Below are 18,054 nucleotides of genomic sequence, written 5' to 3' on the forward strand. Positions count from 1 at the left end.
TCAAAATTGTAGGGGAGAGGTTGGTGCCTGGATTGCATTCGTTGTAGTCATCCCGCGGCTCTTCTTCCCGCGTCACTTCCGTGGTATCATTTCCTACCTAATCTTTTACCTATCCTTGCTGCCCCTAGCAAATGCACTGGATACACTGAAGAAAAATGCACTGTATCATGTATTTGTCCATGGTTTATAGATGAAAATGAGTTATTTTGGACATTAACCATTGCAAGCAGTGTGCTGCTACCACTGTCCTGCAAGGTAAGAGACATGTAGGACTGAAACTGGATCCAGTCCTGTTTGCAACTAGATACAGACTAATTGCAAACTGTGCTCTTTATTATATCCCAGTAAAATAAAATATAGGATAAAGTATGTAGTGCTGGCTCCTGAGAATGAGTAGAGCTATCTAGTCTCTGCAAGCAACTTAAAGCCCCAGTATTCAGTTGTTGGTCTGTTTGGTGTGATACATAACACAAGATGGGTTTGGTGTGGTTCTAGTCAAGAGATATGGACTCTTAATTACAAGTAAATATAGGGTTCAAGATGAGTATGTTGATTATCCAGGGCTGAATCTTAATTACAAGTAAATATAGGGTTTAATTTGTGTTTGGGGTTGGAGCTGGGAAAGAGAGACAGAGGGATAGGAGGGGGGAGGGGAAAGAGAAATGTTTATTTTAGGGTTTAATTAGGGAAGTGGCATGGTGCCCAGCCCAGGTGATATGACTGTCAATGCATGTTCATGTTCATGTTGAGAACCTGTCACAATGCTTGACTTGAGTATGTTCTCATATGTGCTTCTATATGATTTTTTTTCTTTTTTCTCCTGTTGTTCTATTAATAACCAGATCTGATACTAGTGAGTTAGATGCCCATGCATGCATGAGCTGGCTGACAGACAAAGACAAGTGAGCCAGGCCTCAAGACAATGCAGCTTAATCAAATTAAACTCAAGATTCTGGTGTTTAACCCTGTTGTGTTGCTTCTAGAAATAATATAAAAGCTGTGAAAAAGAAATCTGTGGAGTTGGCACTTTACATAAGGTTGTAGATCATTGTAGTGTCCTAATGTCTAAGACTGTTGCATTGGAGGTTCATCTTGCAAACATACAGAACTTGCAAACATTTTATTACTTGTTGCATTGGAGGTTCATCTTGTCTTGAGGCAAACAAATCAGCATTGGAGGCTCATCTTTATTACATATCAGAACTTGCAAACAAATCTGTGAAAGACTTGTAAAGTTGCTGGGTTTTGTCTCCGACCATTGTGTCGTGATGAATTTGCAGGTACCCCGAGAGGCCCTTGAGTTTGCCGGAATGCCGATTAACTTCCATTCCGGCAAATTCGAGTACTCCATATGTCCTATTTTCAGCAAAGGTCATACTGCAATTTTCCGTGAATTTTAGCATGACTTTGCTAAAATAGGACATATGGGGTACTTGCAACAAATGCATGGGCCGGGGTATCTTAGTACTTAGTTAAGTAGGATCAACTGCCCCGCCATTCTTGCTGAATTAAACCATAGGTGGCAATAGAGCCAAGTGATTAGGCCCAACTTAGAATTCTCCTTACCATCGATAAACCCTAGATGATAAACCCAACATAGGTGGCAATAGAGCCAAGTGATTAGTGCCAAGTGATTAGGCCCAACCTAGGGTGCCTCGGCATCGATAAACCCTAAATGATGAAAACTTAACTTGGCTTCCATAGGGTGCCTCGGAGTCGATGAGAACCTAAATGATGTACGCTTAGGCTTTTAGGGTGCCTCGGCATCGACAAACCCTAAATGATAAAAGCTTAGCTTTTAGGATGCCTCGGTGTCGAAAAACCCTAAATGATGAGACCATGATCTTGTTCCTTGACAATAACCAACTTTTTGACCAAACTTTTTTCCTATTTAGAGCGAAACATGGCCCACAACGATGAGGCCGGCGGTTCGGGCGGCAAGCAATTCTAGGAGCTGTCCCAGGAGTTGGAGGAAGAACCTCACCGCTATGAGGACGCCGCGGAAGACACCGATCCTGACTAACCCCTAGTGGCGTCGGGGATGACACCACTGATGATGGCGCCGCGGATGCCACCACTGATGATAGCGGCGCATGCACAGATGGTAGCCAACCGAAGATGCAACGGAAGGACCGGCGCCCGAGCATCCTCGGCACCGTCAGGGAGGAATTTACTGAAGTGAACTCCGACGGGCATCCGACGGCGCCCAAAGAAGTAGTCAAGGGGTACTCGGTTCAGCTCGGGTGCATTCTCCGGAGCACCGTCTTGATCAACACCGAGAACCTAAGGCATAAGGACCGAGGGAATTTGCGCAACCTCCTCTTCACGAAGCTGCACGAACGATACAAGTTCCCCGCTGAGTTTGCAAACACATGCCTCTCAGGGAATAAAGTGAATGGTGCCGCCCTCACGAGGATGAGCATGGCCCTGTCTACTTGGAAAAGCACGGTGAAGGCAATGATTGAAAAAGGTGATAGTTATGAGAAGATCAAGGCGAAATATCCTTTGATGAGTGAAGATGACTACAAGGAGTTCAAGATCAAGTGCGAGAGCAGCGCAACGTCCGAATCAAGTCAGTGGGGGGAAGAAATGCGGAAGTTGAACTTAGGGGTCCACCAACTCGGTCCCGGTGGTTACAGAGTGGCGGAGCCTATATGGGACAAGGAGGACGCGGAGCGTGCCGAGCAAGGCCTACCGCCCCGCTTCGAGAAATACCGTGACAAGCAGACCAGGAATTTTCTCAGGGCCCGGTACAAGGAGGACCCGGTAACAAAGGAGCTTACCACGGATCCGAAGACCAGGGCGCTTGAGCTTGTTCTGGTAAGGAATACATCCCCCGCGTAATTAGCTCCATATGGTTGCATTCTAATTAATCCCCAATATTTCTAAATGGTTCACGTTCCTTCCGCAGGACAATGAAAGCAGTAGCGCGGGGTCGTCTCAGAGCTCCCCTTTCGACACCCCTTTAAATAGGGCGTTGAACATAATGAAAAATAAGGATAAGCTCAGTAAGCCGACGTCAGCTGGTCGTGTGGCCGGCAAAGGCTTGTCCACAAAATGGTCGTCATACTATACCGCTCGTGGGCGAAAGGAGAAAAAGACCAGCTCGGAAAGCCAGTCGCGCGAGGTTGAAGCACTCAAGGCACAAGTGGCGCGGATTCCGGAGATTGTCCAAGAGCAAGTGCAACAACAACTGGGAACGATGCTCAATGCCATGGTGCCTACGTTGATTCATGGGCTGACGACGTGGATTGCGGGCGGCCAACAGGGGCCTCCCCCGATTCCCAGCTTCACGGCCAGCAACTCGCACAACATGCAGGCGGCGCCATTGGTGTCTCCGGTGGAGGCGGTATTCGTGTCTCCGGCGCCGGCACGGGCATTGGAGCTTAATGCACCCGGGTGTACACCGGCCGGCACCTCGCCAGCAAGCGGCCCCTCCGTTAATTGCACGCCCACCGTTGGCGGTGCCTCGACATTAGCCGAGCTCGACGGCATCACGGTAACTAAGCCTCTCGGCCGATGACTTCATCTCCTTGCCTTTGATTGGGCATCCCTGACGCCCTACATGTTTTCGCAGGGCACCACCGACGTTCCTTGCACTCTCCTACACTTTGTGGGCGGCGAGTTGGTCGATGTCGCCAAGGGCAGAATCGTTCAACCGGGCAACCCCGTGTTCCACGGTAATCCGATGCCACCCATAGTGTATAGGGTTGAAGTGGTTCGGGTGCTGCCAGGCTGCGACGAGCTATTACCTCCGATTCGACCCGCTAGGGCCGACGAAGAAGATGAGATGACCCTCAACGCCTGCGTAAGCTGGCCCCTGCTTTGGCCGAAGAGCTAGATTCGTTTGGGAGAGGGGGACACCACCCCACAGACAAGACCGCCAGTCATGCCGGTGCCAAGCCATGGCAAGAACGCCGCAACGCTACCGGACATGCCGGACATCCATATGGCACAGGATCCGGACATGCATATGGCACAGGATCCGGACGACGACGACAACGACGACGGTACATTTACCAATGTCGATAAGTACTTTGCCGAACATGGGTACGGTGACGAGTTCTGCGGGCCTCCTTCTCAAGAACCCAACCAAGACGACCGCGATCTAGCTGGTATGGCGGAGAAACCCAATTGCAACAGGCGTCGTCTGGCGTTCAGTTCTCAGGAGACGCCTCCAGCTGCCGCCTTCACCGAGCCTCAGATAGCTGAGGTGCGAAATATTATCAGCCCCAACACGCTCAAGAAGGCGGTCTGTGAGCAGAACTCGGTCCCATTACAGCAGATCAAGAAGAAGGGACGGAAACGAAAGGCTAAAAAGGGTGCCGGTGCGAGCCAGCCGGCACCGAGTACGATCCGTGCTCAAGATGGGCCACCTTCACCTAAGGATATCTCGAGGAGGGTGCATGTGGCGGGTAGGGCGATGCTATCGACAAATATGCTCAATGCTGCATCCGGTGCTATGAGGAGTCTACATGACAATGTTCTTTCTTTGGAGAAGTGGCGTCTCAGAGAGAATGATGTGGCATACCCGGTTTTCGTGGCCAATGTGCCAGAGGGCAAGGGCTTTGTGGATGGCGCCATCGGGGGTACGATCGTCCTGCGGTTTGATGACATCTTTGCTATGTTTAACCTTCATCCGCTGCACTACACCTTCGTTCGGCTATTTTCGCTGAGTATGGAGATGCGGATCATTAGAGACAAGACCCCGGACATCGTGATAGTCGACCCCTTCTACATGCATGCCAAGCTCTTGGGCAGCGCTGGGGTCCGCCAAGTCGCAAGTTCACACCTCGAAGGCGTCATTCTGGCAAACCCAGATAAGGATAACTTCCTCGTGTCTTACTTTCCCGAGTAAGTCATCCCTTAACTGCCCCGAAACAAATGATTTCTTAGATTTCAATCGTTCTTTCTTTTTTCTAACATTCCGTGTTCTGTGCAGTGACACACATTGCACACTCATCTTCTTAAGCCCGAAATATTCCATGGCCACGTATTTTGACCAGAACCGTGACTCCAAGATAGACTACACAAATATCAAGAAAGTTCTTGATGATGTTCTCCCCGGCTACGCCAAATCTGGAGGCACCTTCACCAGGCCAGTTCGTAGGCACGGCAGGCATGTGTTCGCCCACAATACTAAGTTCTGCTGCGTCAAGCAGCCACCTGGCGGTCATAAGGATGCCTACTACACCCTCCATGACATGCGGGTGATCATACGGGACCATCATCACCTTCTGCTACCAGATAATCTCAAAGATTGGGCCGCGAGCTTGTCGGCAATCCAGGATGACATCAGACAAGAATTCTTTCGCATCTAGTCGGAGTTAGCGGAAATCATCCATCAAGATGTCCTTCATACCTCGGGGCAGTTCTAACTCAGATATCAACCACCCAACAGCGAGATAGACACAACGCTACAAATGCAGGCTGACAACGCCCGCGATTTCATGACCATCACGACAGACGGTGGCTTCATCCACGCTCCGGTCCTATGAGTTGAGTCAAAAGTAGTGATGCTATGTGTAGTTCTGAAACATTGATTGGCTCATGTTGTAATTAAACTTTAATGAATTGTATGTCTCTTTGGTTTGGACAGTCGTTCAACTTAGATGTAGTCGATGCTATTTATTAGTAGGACCATGAATCATGCTATTAATGTCTTGCTTTTCTCTTCCGATCCTTTTGTTGCATACTTATATATTGCTTATGTATTGTCTGTTGTTTGGCTTGTGCATAGAGATGCCGTCGTATGTCATGTACAAGGGTAAGGTTCCCGGAGTCTACGACGACTGGGAGGAGTGTCGGAGACAGGTTCACCGTTTTAGCGGTAACAGTTACAAAGGATACACCACTAGGGCGGAGGCGGAATCTAGATACGCCCGCTATCTAGCGGGAGAGAGGAGGGAGCGTTGGAGGAACCGGATGAAGACCAGTTTCATCGCGATGATGCTCATCGTGATGACCGCAACTCTCTTCTATGTGATGGTAGTTTAGATGATCGATATCGACTTGTAATGTAAAGACAAACTCGCTACTCGCGGTCTCGAGAATTGTAATGTTTTATCTTTGTCCGGTCTTTCAAATTCGGAGACTAATATGATGAATTGTATTCGGAGATTAATCTTCTATTGTATTCGATGAATCTGCTGTTGCTGTGTGCTGCTGTCTATATTCTGTCCAATAATATATTTTTAACCTATGCAAAAACCAGAAAAGTAAAAAAACCTAATATTCATACTAATGGTGCATCACCTCAAAGTGCGCCATTAGTATGCCAAAGGATACTAATGGCGCATCACTACACAGTGCTTCATTAGTATCCCAAAGGATACTAATGGCGCATCACCCCACAGTGCGCCATTAGTATGCCAAAGCACGTGGGTAAATATGCCCCCCTGGGAGGCATACTAATGGCGCATGGTAGTCTATACTAATGGCGCACGGCGTGGTGCACCATTAGTATACCAAATACTAATGACTCACCAGTGGTGCGCCATTAGTAAAAAATACTGGTGGCGTGGTACTAGTGGCGCACCAGTAGTGCGCCATTAGTAGGCAAAACTAGTGCGCCACTAGTAGGCCTTTTCCTAGTAGTGACTGCCGCGGAGGGCCTCGTTGACGACAAGAGGTCAACTGTGTGGTGAAAACACAACAATGACACGCCGTTGCCGCCGCAACGGCAGCTACGCTCGGTTGCGGGGGACTGTGCCCGACATCGGAGCTTGGCGACCACTAGTCGATGCCTACAACCCGCAAAGGACCGGCCACGGCCATTACGGGCGGCGGGGGACCGTGCCCGGCATCGGAGCTTTGGCGACCACTAGTCGATGCCTACGACCCGCAAAGGTCCGTCCACGGCCATTACGGGCGGCGGAGGGCAGACAACCAACCAGAATCGGCAGCGGATCATGATACGACGGTTGGCGTTTGCCCACGTCGGTTTAGTGTTTGCGACAGCAACCCCGTGTGCCGCAAGTACAAAGTTGTCCTACCTTTTTTGGGGCTGCCCAATTTTTTTTAACAAAAATTGGCAACATGGGTAGCTGTTTGGAGAGGGCTTTTTGGTTTCAAAAGCCCTATAAAACAGTTAGGCCCTAAAATAGATATGCTATTAGAGATGCTCTAACCAGTTTTTGCCCTCACCGCTACTTTTTTTGTCCGCGTTTGCTATTGCACAACCGCTTGAAATTTTCTGCATGCTTGGTTGAGTTCCAGCAAAGCATAGCACCAAGGCCGAGACAAGATGCCATGGATTTCTGTGTGTTTAGTCAAATTCAAGCAAAATGTTTCCCAGAGGCAAAGACAGGAATGTCGTGGAGGAATGAGTCGGAGCCAACGACGACGTGACTGAAGGTGGGTCATAGGCAGATAATTGACTGATTTGGATGCGGGGGATGGGGGTGGTCTCCAACGTGGGGGCGGTGAGGTTTAGAGGGGAGGCTGGGTGAGGCGACGGCACAACGAAGACGATGCCCCTTAAGTTGGCAAGCTGGTGGCATGAGCCAGTGATTCAGTATGCGTAAGAGAGTGGGTCGACGGGCTGGCGCTGGAGGAAGAAGAAGACTATGGTTTGTTGTATATAGATCTGGCTGTGGAAAGGGGATTTGACTACTAAAAATATTGTTAGAAGGGAGAGAGGGAGATTGGTGGAATCGTTGTTTTATTGCTTGAGCCTCGTGGGCATTTAAATAGGAGTACAAAGACCAACTTGGAGTACAAGACAAGGTAGGACCAAATCCTAGTCTATCCTATACTTCCTAATAATCCTTATACTCAACATCCCCTGCAGTCACAACGGTAGCGGCGCAGACAGTGAGACTGGAGAAGAATCCGAAGGCAAGCCGAAGGACACCCCCCACAGTCATAACGGTCGATGCATCGCGGAGTCGTGGCTGGAGTGGCAACCGACGAGATTGTTCAATCAAGGCGGTAGCCCTTTGTGCCGTTTGTCGAAGTAGCCGAGAGTGTAGGATTGTGTAGCCATGCTCGAGGTAGCCGTGCGAAGAACGCCGTGGTCGATGTCGAGTCGGGGTAGCCGGTGTCGATGAAGTCGCCGTGGAGCCGCGGGCGCAAGGAGGCGCCGAGTTAGTCATGGGCGCAGTACAGTCGCAGTAGTGGTGCGCCGGGAAGAAGACGTTGTTGACAACACGTCGCGCCGGGGTTGCCAACCCTAGGTACACATCATAGACGAAGGCACGCGTCGGTGTTGCCGGCACCGGGCATGCGTAGACGGATGAAGACGAGGTTGACGAAGCGCCGCACCAGGCTTGCCAGGCCCGGGAACACGTCATGGATGAAGGCACGCGGCGGTGTTGCCAGCACCGGGCATGCTTAGACTGGGACCTGCACAAGCTGTACGCCATGTCGGAGAAGTTGGAGAGGCCAGCAGAGAAGGACTCGACGACGGTTGCGGCACCAATCGGCGCGGGGCCAATGTCGCCCGCGGTTGCCGGAGTAGATGAAGCGGTCGGGTAGATGACGGCGACACTGGCGACAGGCTGGTGTTGGACGAAGATGAAGGGGGTGGACGGGAAGCTGCGGCAGCTACGGGGTAGCGGCGACGGCAGCCCAGGAAGAGCGGCAGCGGCGGCCTGACGGTGGCGGCGGCTAGGTTAGGAGCGCGGTGGCGATGCTCGAAGTAGGCGAAAAACCCTGACAGCGTGACGAAGACCGGCGCGGACGGTGGCGTTCCCGCGCCAAGGGAGACGGCGCGGCGCATACCACGGGAAGTCGACACGCGGGGACGGCAAAGTGGACCGCGGGCCGCGGTGTTACGGCCCGAAGCGGCGACGCATCGGCGGCATGCGGGTCAGGGCGACGACGGGAAGACCTCGGGGCGGCGGTAGGGACCGCGGGCCACGATGCGATGGCTTGAAGGGGTGGCGCAGCAACGGAACTCGGGTCGGCGCAACCGTGGGAATGACTCAGGACGGCGGTGTAGACCGCATGCCACGCTCGCTACGCCCCGACGAGGCGACGCAGTAGTGGCGCGAGGGTCGGTGCAGCCACGAGACAACCTGGAGCGGACGGACTCGGGACGGTGAGGAACCGCGGGCCGCGGCACTACGGCCCGAAGGAGCGACGCAGCGATGACGCGGATCGGTGCAGCAGGAAGAAGAACCACGAGGCGACGGCAGTGCGGTCCGATGAAGATGATACAATGGCAACCCGTTGCTTGATTGGTGGAGGGTGCGATGTAGTCGAAGACGATGTTCATAGGACATGCGAACGCACACACGCAGACGGCTGATCAGATCGGAGACGCGGCGGACGAGATCAACAAGCCACGGCCAGACGTGGCACAAGCGTCACGCAGTGCGCTGGAAAACCGCACCAGACGTGTGCATGCATGCAAGCATAGCACTCCATAAGGCTGGTCATAGTGGGGAGTAACTTAGACTAGTGTCATGCATATAACACTAGTCTAAGTTACTATCTTTATAGTGCAAAATAATATAGTAGTAGTGTTATAGATTGCTTCATTTATTAGCTTATAGACTCATTTTGTCTCAGGAAGCGCTATATTACAGTAACATATTATGTTATCACAAACACTTTTTTCTTCATTAAATACTTGCCACACAAGCAAAATTATTTTAGGATGTGTTAAGTTACTACCTAAGTTATCCCCACTATAGCTAGCCTGAGAGGCAACAACGCGCGAACAGCCAGACATGCACAAGATGCTCAAGTGCCATGGGCCACGTGTGTGCGCCACTGGATCAAACCGCGCGGCCAAGTAACGCACGACACGCCCACACCTGATGCAGCGCCCAACGTGAATACTCGGACGTGTTGATGCGGTCAATCTTGGTGGCTGATGAAGATGTCGGTTGAGCAGACACACGTTGTAGACGACGAACGGCGGCAGGCGACACAAGCCGATTTAAGATCGGAAAACCAAAAAAGAACCGCCGATCAAGACGACCGATGAGAGAGAGAAAAACTCTGATCATGGATCGGAAAAAAGACTCTTTAGAACAGCCGGTCAACGAGATCGACGGACGAACCCTAGGTACGGGTCGCGCAGCCCCCGGCGGTGATCATGAAGACTGATTGCCCCGAGGGCGGCGCGGAGTGGAAGCGGCGGGCAGCGGCTAGGGTTTGGATTGATTAGGCTGATACCATGTTAGAAGGTAGAGAGGGATATTGGTGGAATCGTTGTTTTATTGCTTGAGCCTCCTGAGCATATAAATAGGAGTACAAAGACCAATTTAAAGTACAAGACAAGACATGACCAAATTCTAATCTATCCTATACTTCCTAATAATTCTTATACTCAACAAATGTCAAACGACAGTCGACCCTTTGTTTGTCATGGCACATATATCCATACTAGATGCCAACACACTTCATCGCACCATTCTTCACTCCTAGGATTAAAAAAATTCTCCAACGGATTATTGTGATCAGTTGTTTGTTATGGTTTTATCTCTGTTGCCTTGAGTTTTAAACATGTTATGGTTTTTTTTTTCATTCGTATATTGCATTTGGATTTTGTTGGAGATGATATTTGTTCTAAGACGACAATGGAGTTGTTTGGTACGTGGCCGTGGAGTCCTTCCATATTTTAGCCTTGGTGTCAACCCATGATAGTTGTGTGAGCCCCTTAAGAGCTCTTATTCCGTTAAAACTATGGAATTACTGCTATAACACTTACATAGGGAGGCCCATGAAGCTCTCGCTTGCTCGCTTAGCCTTTTTCTGCTCACATCATTGCTACCTCGGAAAAAAAACGGCCATCGTATTTTTATTTGAAGTTCCTTAAATCAAAAGAAGTATGCGTATTTAAAATTAGAGTTTTAGAAAAATGTTCATGAATTAAAAAATATTTTTGGATTTCAAAGAATGTTCGCATATTTGAAAAGGTTCTTAAATTTAAAAATGTACTTGGGTTCTTAAAAATATTTGTAAACTATAAATATTGATGAAGCATAATTTTTTTCATGAATTTTACAAAAAAAATCATAGTTCTTTAAATGGTCAAGAATTTAAATAAATATTCATAAATTAGCAAGTGAAAAAAAAATAAAAAACAATAAAGTAGGAATAAATGGAAAAACAAAAAACAAACAGGAAAACAATTAAAACCGACGAAAACACAGAAAAGGAAGGAAAAGGTAGAATGAAAGAATACAAAAAGAAGGAAAACAGAAAAACTATCAGGAAAAGAAAAATGCAGGAAAAACCAAAAGAGAAACTATTAAAACCAGTGAAAACAAGAAACCAGGCAATACCTTTTCAAAACCAAAAAAAAAGGGTTGGCCTAGCGACATAGATATCTATGACATACTTCGATGAGATTATGCTCCTATAGCTTGGCAATCAAGATTCATGAGAAAGTGACAGTCTGGGAGTGTGCGGACAAACTGCACTAGAGCACGCTATACTTGTGGCGAACCAACCAACGACGGTCATAAAAAAATACTTGTGGCGAACCAACCAACGACGGTCATAAAAAGGTCAAAATGAAGAAATGCTAGAGCTTTTAGGAAGAAATCAACGCCGACCTACTACATACTAGAACTCATCCGGTAGGAGACCAAAAGGTGGGTCACCGCTGGGGCTAGGCATTTAAGTATCATCATGCCGCGAGAGTAATTCTTTTGTGTCTTTCTTTTGGACGGGCTATGTTGTAAAGCCGGTTCTATGTACTCTAAACTCTTCTTCTTAATTAACGAACGAGGCAAGTTTTTTGGCTCCGTTTAAAAAAAAGGAGAGGGGTTTCAAATTTTGTCCAAGCCGAGTTTGTTAAATTCTGTCAGTCAACCTCGGATTCAACATCTTACATTTCACATCTCTATCGATCATAAAGATGTTAGACTGGATTGGATTCAACATTTTACATTCATTTCCATCTAATCAAACTTGTGAGTAATTTATTCGGTCCACGCCATTCGGTTGTGGTGGAACTGGAAAGCAGCAACAGTACAAGCAAGGTACCGCTGGCTTTTCTCACCTCGTTCCTTGCCTGCAGCGTCTGCGTCCAGAAAGCCAGAGGTTTTTGTTGCTGTTGTTGCATGTGCCTACTGTTGTTGTTGCAAGTGCCGTTGTACTACCTACTGTGGAGTGCATTGTGCATAATACTTATATGCCTGATCGGTGGGTGAACCGTAATCTGGTAAGACAATTGTAAACGTAGGAGATAGCAAAGGTGTTTGTGACTTTGTATGTAGGGTGAACGAGTAATCTGCTAGGACGGCTGCTCGGATTACCTTTCCGAACCATTGATGTGATTCTTTTTCCTGGTTTCACTGACTGAACTATTTGAGTTGAGGGGAGAACTTGGAAGTGGTACTTAATTTAACTCAGAAAAGAAGTGGTCAATCCTGGAACTCATTGGCAACATGCAAATATTGGAGTGATGACCTGTAGTTCGCGGGCACGTTATGCATGTTAAGCATCTGGGAAATTTGTTTGTTTTCCTTCAAACAATTAGAATAGTTAAGTAATGAGTAGGCGGAAACTTTAAAATGTGATTAGCAAAGTACCGATAACTTTGATTAGCAAAGTACTAACCAGATATCATAGGAGATTAGAATGACAAGCAGTTGGCTAAGAAAGAATAGTTACGAATCACATAAAATAAATTAATAATCCCGGCCATTACAAGTTTCGATCAATTATACCGAAAAAGGCTTTCGCCCTGCTTTGTATATAAAGCAAACCGCCAAAGACAAAGGCCAGTACAAAAGAAGAACACAACACATACCACCAGGCATGACACAGAGTACACACAAAGTACGAAGGTTCGGCTGAGAGCACAGCTCAACAAGCCCAAAAGAAAAAACATCATACATGCCGCACACCCAGGAAAGGGGGCGACTAATCACACTCAGGTGGCGGAGGCGACAAATGGAGCGCGATGGAGCTGAGGCCGGGGGTGATGGAGTCGATGTAGGCATGCTCCGGGCGACAACTAAGCAGTTTTCAGAGCTGCAAGAAACCACAAAGTTTGTATAGTGCATCAATAGACCAATGAAGAGGCGCATGCTCTAGCACGAGCTTGTTACGGATCGTCCATAGGGTCCATGCAAGAACTTCGATCCCAAACCACCTAATGTGGCGGGAGCCCACGCGTGGTTTGGAGTTCTGCGAACAAGTCCGGGAAGTTCGTGTGGCACCATGCGCCACCACATACTTCCCTGAAATAGCTCCAAAGGAATTGAGTCGTAACACAAGTGAAGAATATATGGTTTGAGTCTTCCGGGGTGTCGCATGTGTTGGAAGGAATTGGAGTTACATAAATGATTGTGAATAATATAAGTTCACCAGAAATGGTGCGACTACATCACAATGTTGTTATAATGAAACATGAAATTCTAATCTCAAGATCTGATTAGGTCATCCTTAATTCCATATTTTTTCTTCACTTCTCAGACTAAGATCTGCACACAAAGGGAAGCAAAGACTAAAGAAGATTTTGGGGGTTAGTGTTAGGATGTCGGCAGCCTTTAGAAAGGTTCAATTTGAAAAGTTCTATTCCAAACTTAACTAATGTTAAAGTGGTGCTACAAAGGAGATAAGGCCTAGCTGAGCAAACCAAGCTGTTGATGCAACAATCCTCATCCACAAAGGCCACCTAGATGCTTCAAAGATAACTATCAAGGAGAAGAGGGTAGCAAGGCAGAGGTGTTGGCAAATAATTAGAGGTGGTCATTTGAGCTGTCATCTTGACATGAACTACAAGAGACCACAAATAGGACCCCCAAGCCATAGCTAGAGCCTCACAACACTACCTGGTGCAGCAAGTAATCAACAGAAGAAGGATGTTCTGAAACAAGAAGAACAAGCTAAGATGAGCGTGCTTACCACAAGAAGAAGGAATTCAAAAAAACATTTTTTTCTTGTAGTAAGCCTACTCCTCCTAGCTTTTCTTCTTCTTGATCTTAGTCTACTAAAGATGGTGGCCCTTTCTCCGTTTGAAGAGCAACCTTCTTCTTGTGGTAAGCTGACTCCTCCTACCTTCTTATTAATCTTAGTCTACTAGAGATGGTGGTCCTTTCTCCCTTGGTACTTGCTTCACCAATCAGTGTTGTGAGCCTCTAGCTAATAGCTATGGCTTGGGGGTCCTATTTAAGAATAAGTTCAGAAGCCCACAAGGTTGGGTTAGTAAGAGAATAGAGAGAGTACTTGGAAGGGGCCAAAAACTCACTTCTAAAAGAAGAGGAATAGTGCCCAACGTAAGTACTACTAAAACATTATGCGGTAGGCCAAAGTGAAACTTTGGAAAAGGAGCTTAGCCAAATTAAACATAGTTCTCTGTTCTTAACAGTTCGGGCAGAGGAAGATAGAGAAATAGAGATTCGAGAAGAAGTAACATTTGTTCTTATCAGTAGAGAGGAAAGTATAGGAGGAGAGGGGAGAGAGATAATGAGGAGAAGTGTGATAAACCGAACTTATATCCCCATTAGCCTCCCACTTGCACATCACAAACATGTGATTTAATCTAAAAGAGCGTATAGGGCCAAGAATAGCAACCAATCTACTCTTATTAGTTGTACAACTAGGTCAAGGAGCAGTTGAAATATATTTTCCACTTCTCTCGATCAGTTCAGATTTTTCTATGAGTTGGTTGGAGCATGAATTCAATATGATATCCGAGCCAAGAGGTCTAAAGTTCAAGTCCCTGCCAACGCGGTATTAAAAAAAGATTCGGCAGCCTACATCGACCCCACGTCTAAGGACTAAAATATTCTAGACGTGAGGGAGAGTGTTGAAATATATTGTCTGCCTCGCTCCATCAGTTCGGACTTTTGCATGAGTTGGTTGGAGCATGAACCCAACAATAGCGCTCAATAGCTTTCATACAAACCATATCATCTTCTATAGTAGCACAACCCAACCCACAAATTGCATGACATGAGAGTACTAGAGAGGATAAGAGTGGAGGGGAGGAGACGAGGAATGGCTTACTGACCTATCAGTGTGGGAGTCTAGGTATTTGAGGCGGAGCAGCACCGTCGAGCTCGAGCACAGTGGGCCAGGATGGCGTCAACAACACAGCCACGCCAGCCACCGTGGCAACTAGGGTTGATGCGGGGGCACGTATGTGGCCGCTGACGACAAGGCCACGCTAGAGAACTGAGGGATGCGGAGTTACACCAGTAGGCGGTGGCGCAGAGACTATCAGTGTCTGTCGGAATCCAAGTCCCCAACGGCGGAGATTTGTTCCTTTTTAAGGAACAACCAGTATTCCATTAGCTAAAAAGTGCCAGCGGTCGCATGCTACAGAGTTTGTTAGTTAACTTTACTAAATGAGCGATAATTAATATGGATAAAGAGAGTACAAAGTCTGATTTCAAAGTTATCATTCCCTGAACCAACTGCATACTCAACTAAAGTGTGCGCAACATCATTGCATGACCTTGGACAAATACCTAATTTAACAACATCAAGAGACAAGAGCTACTCTTAACTGAAGCTTTATTTAGTAGAACATATATCCTAGTGCAACTAAACTATAATTTCCAGTTGAAACCGCTTGCATCAGCACCACAGAGTCCGTCTCCAATATGATTTGACCCCATCCCATTCTTGCAACAACATTTATAGAAGCAACATGACCAAATCTTCAGCGTGTAGTTCACTCGAGACGTGCTCCAAATAACCTTCTTGCATCAACCGGATAAACAAGACCATTCCTATTTGTGAAACGGGAACCACATGAGTGTCATGGTAGGCAACATCAATGTTAATTTTAGAAACTCACGTTGGGAGGAGACCATCTACTATTCGGTACTTTCTTCAGGAGTGGCTATCTATGCTTGATATTACTGAATTCAACATGCTTGACGATAGAGGTAAAATAGCTTTAGGAGTCCTCATTTCATCGCATGCATTTATTTTATTTCTTTCGTGCCACCATGTCCATATGAAGATGCATACATTTACTCATTCTTCTTCATCCATTTTGAGCACATCTTCTAGTAGGTTGAGAGGATCTATGAATTGAGCAAGCTTCGGCCTAAATTGTTGACTTGTTCATATTTTTACATTTCATGAAACAGTGTCATCTCTCTTCATCAAATCGGTAGCACACAGGACATCAGGTGTCTACATCCATACCCCTAAGCTTCAACTTTGTTCTATGTGGTAAGTTATATGTTTCCGGTCTCCAAAGGAAATGCAACACCTTGCTTGGTATTGGTAGTGCCCATTTTCTCTTCCAATCAAACTTCGGAGCTTCGTCTTGGCCGACTGAAGTTGATGTAAGTCCGTGTGTTGATTCCTGTCTTGCACAATCAACTGCCACCTTGTATGGTGATTTTACTGAAAGGGTGCCCTTTTTGTCATAGCGCTAGGCTATGACTATGACATCGCTATTTTATTCCTGAACTAGGATTTGAAAAATTACCTCAGCATCTTCGGCATTAAAAGTGCTCTTGATCATCATTAATCATGTTTAGCATTATTTCCTCTTATAATATGCATCACAAATAAACTATCATCCCTAGATTGACTCCTAGATGGATTGAATGCTATGTGCGACAAATGAATCAACCAACACAAATGTCATATGGGGTAAAGAGTGTATCGGGTCTTGGGGCGTATCATGAACAACACGGGCTTCAAATGTTGGCAAAAAAATCCACAAAATCTATCACGACTTCATGAGCAAAAACACTATGTGGAGTAACACCCACTCCATACCATACCAACCGCAATGAGGGCTCTCTCCAAAATAGATGGTTCACCATCCCAAGATAACGTGTGAAAGTTTGTTGGTTTCTACAAATAAGTGGTTGGTGGGAACCAAAGTGCCATCAGAATCCAAAGCCATGCAACTTTGGCGGCGAGTTTGTGCCAACAAACTAAGAAGAAGCCATTCACTTTGTCCCATTATTGGTTGAAATTGAATAGGAAATCAAAGTGGAAAACCGTCCTTAAGGACCTCCAAAACAACACCAATGAAATGAAGAAAAACAGTGGGTCTAGCTCTAATCAATCAATTGGTTGGATTTTGAAGAAGAGCAAAGTGAAGGGGCGGACATACAAGCCACCATGCCAAAGAGGAACTGCCAGGTGATAGGAAACAAGTGGGAGAAGGAGAGGGATGTTGGGGAACAAAGTATTTCAAAAAAAAAATCCTACGATCACGCCAGATCTATCTAGGAGATGCATATCAACGAGAGGGGAGAGTGTGTCTACGTACCCTCATTGACCGAAAGAGGAAGCATTTAGTAATGCGGTTGATGTAGTCGAACGTCTTCGCGATCCAACCGATCAAGTACCGAACGCACGGCACCTCCGTGATCTGCACACGTTCAGCTCAGTGACGTCCCTCATACTCTTGATCCAGTTGAGGCCGAGGGTGAGTTCCGTCAGCACGACGGCATGTCGACGGTGATGATGAAGTAACCGATGCATGGCTTCGCCTAAGCACTAGGACAATATGACTGAGGTGTAAAACTGTGGAGGGGGGCACCACACATGGCTAAAGATCAACTTGTGTGTCTATGGGGTGCCCCCTCCCCCGTATATAAAGGAGGGTAGGAGGAGGCCGGCCGGCCACAAGGGGCGCGCCCAGGGGGGGATCCTACTCCAAGTAGGAATCGGTCCCCCCTTTCCTAGTCCAAGTAGGAGAAGAAGGAAGGAGAGGGAGAGGGAGAGGGAAAGAGGGGCCGCACCCCCTCCCCTAGTCCTATTCGGACTTCCCTTGGGGGGCACCTCCTGGCTGCTGCCCTCTCTCTCCCATAAGGCCCACTAAGGCCCATTACTTCCCCGGGGGGTTCCGGTAACCCCTCCGGCACTCCGGTTTTATCCAAAACCATTCAGAACACTTCCGGTGTCCGAATACCATGGTCCAATATATCAATATTTATGTCTCGACCATTTCGAGACTCCTCGTCATGTCTGTGATCTCATCCGTGACTCCGAACAACCTTCTGTACATCAAATCACACAACTCATAATACAAATCGTCATCGAACATTAAGCGTGCGGACCCTACGGCTTCGAGAACTATGTAGACATGACCGAGACACATCTCCGGTCAATAACCAATAGAGGAACATGGATGCTCATATTGGTTCCTATATATTCTACTAA

Source organism: Triticum aestivum, chromosome 2A (assembly GCF_018294505.1).
Source record: "Triticum aestivum cultivar Chinese Spring chromosome 2A, IWGSC CS RefSeq v2.1, whole genome shotgun sequence".
NCBI lineage: Eukaryota > Viridiplantae > Streptophyta > Magnoliopsida > Poales > Poaceae > Triticum > Triticum aestivum.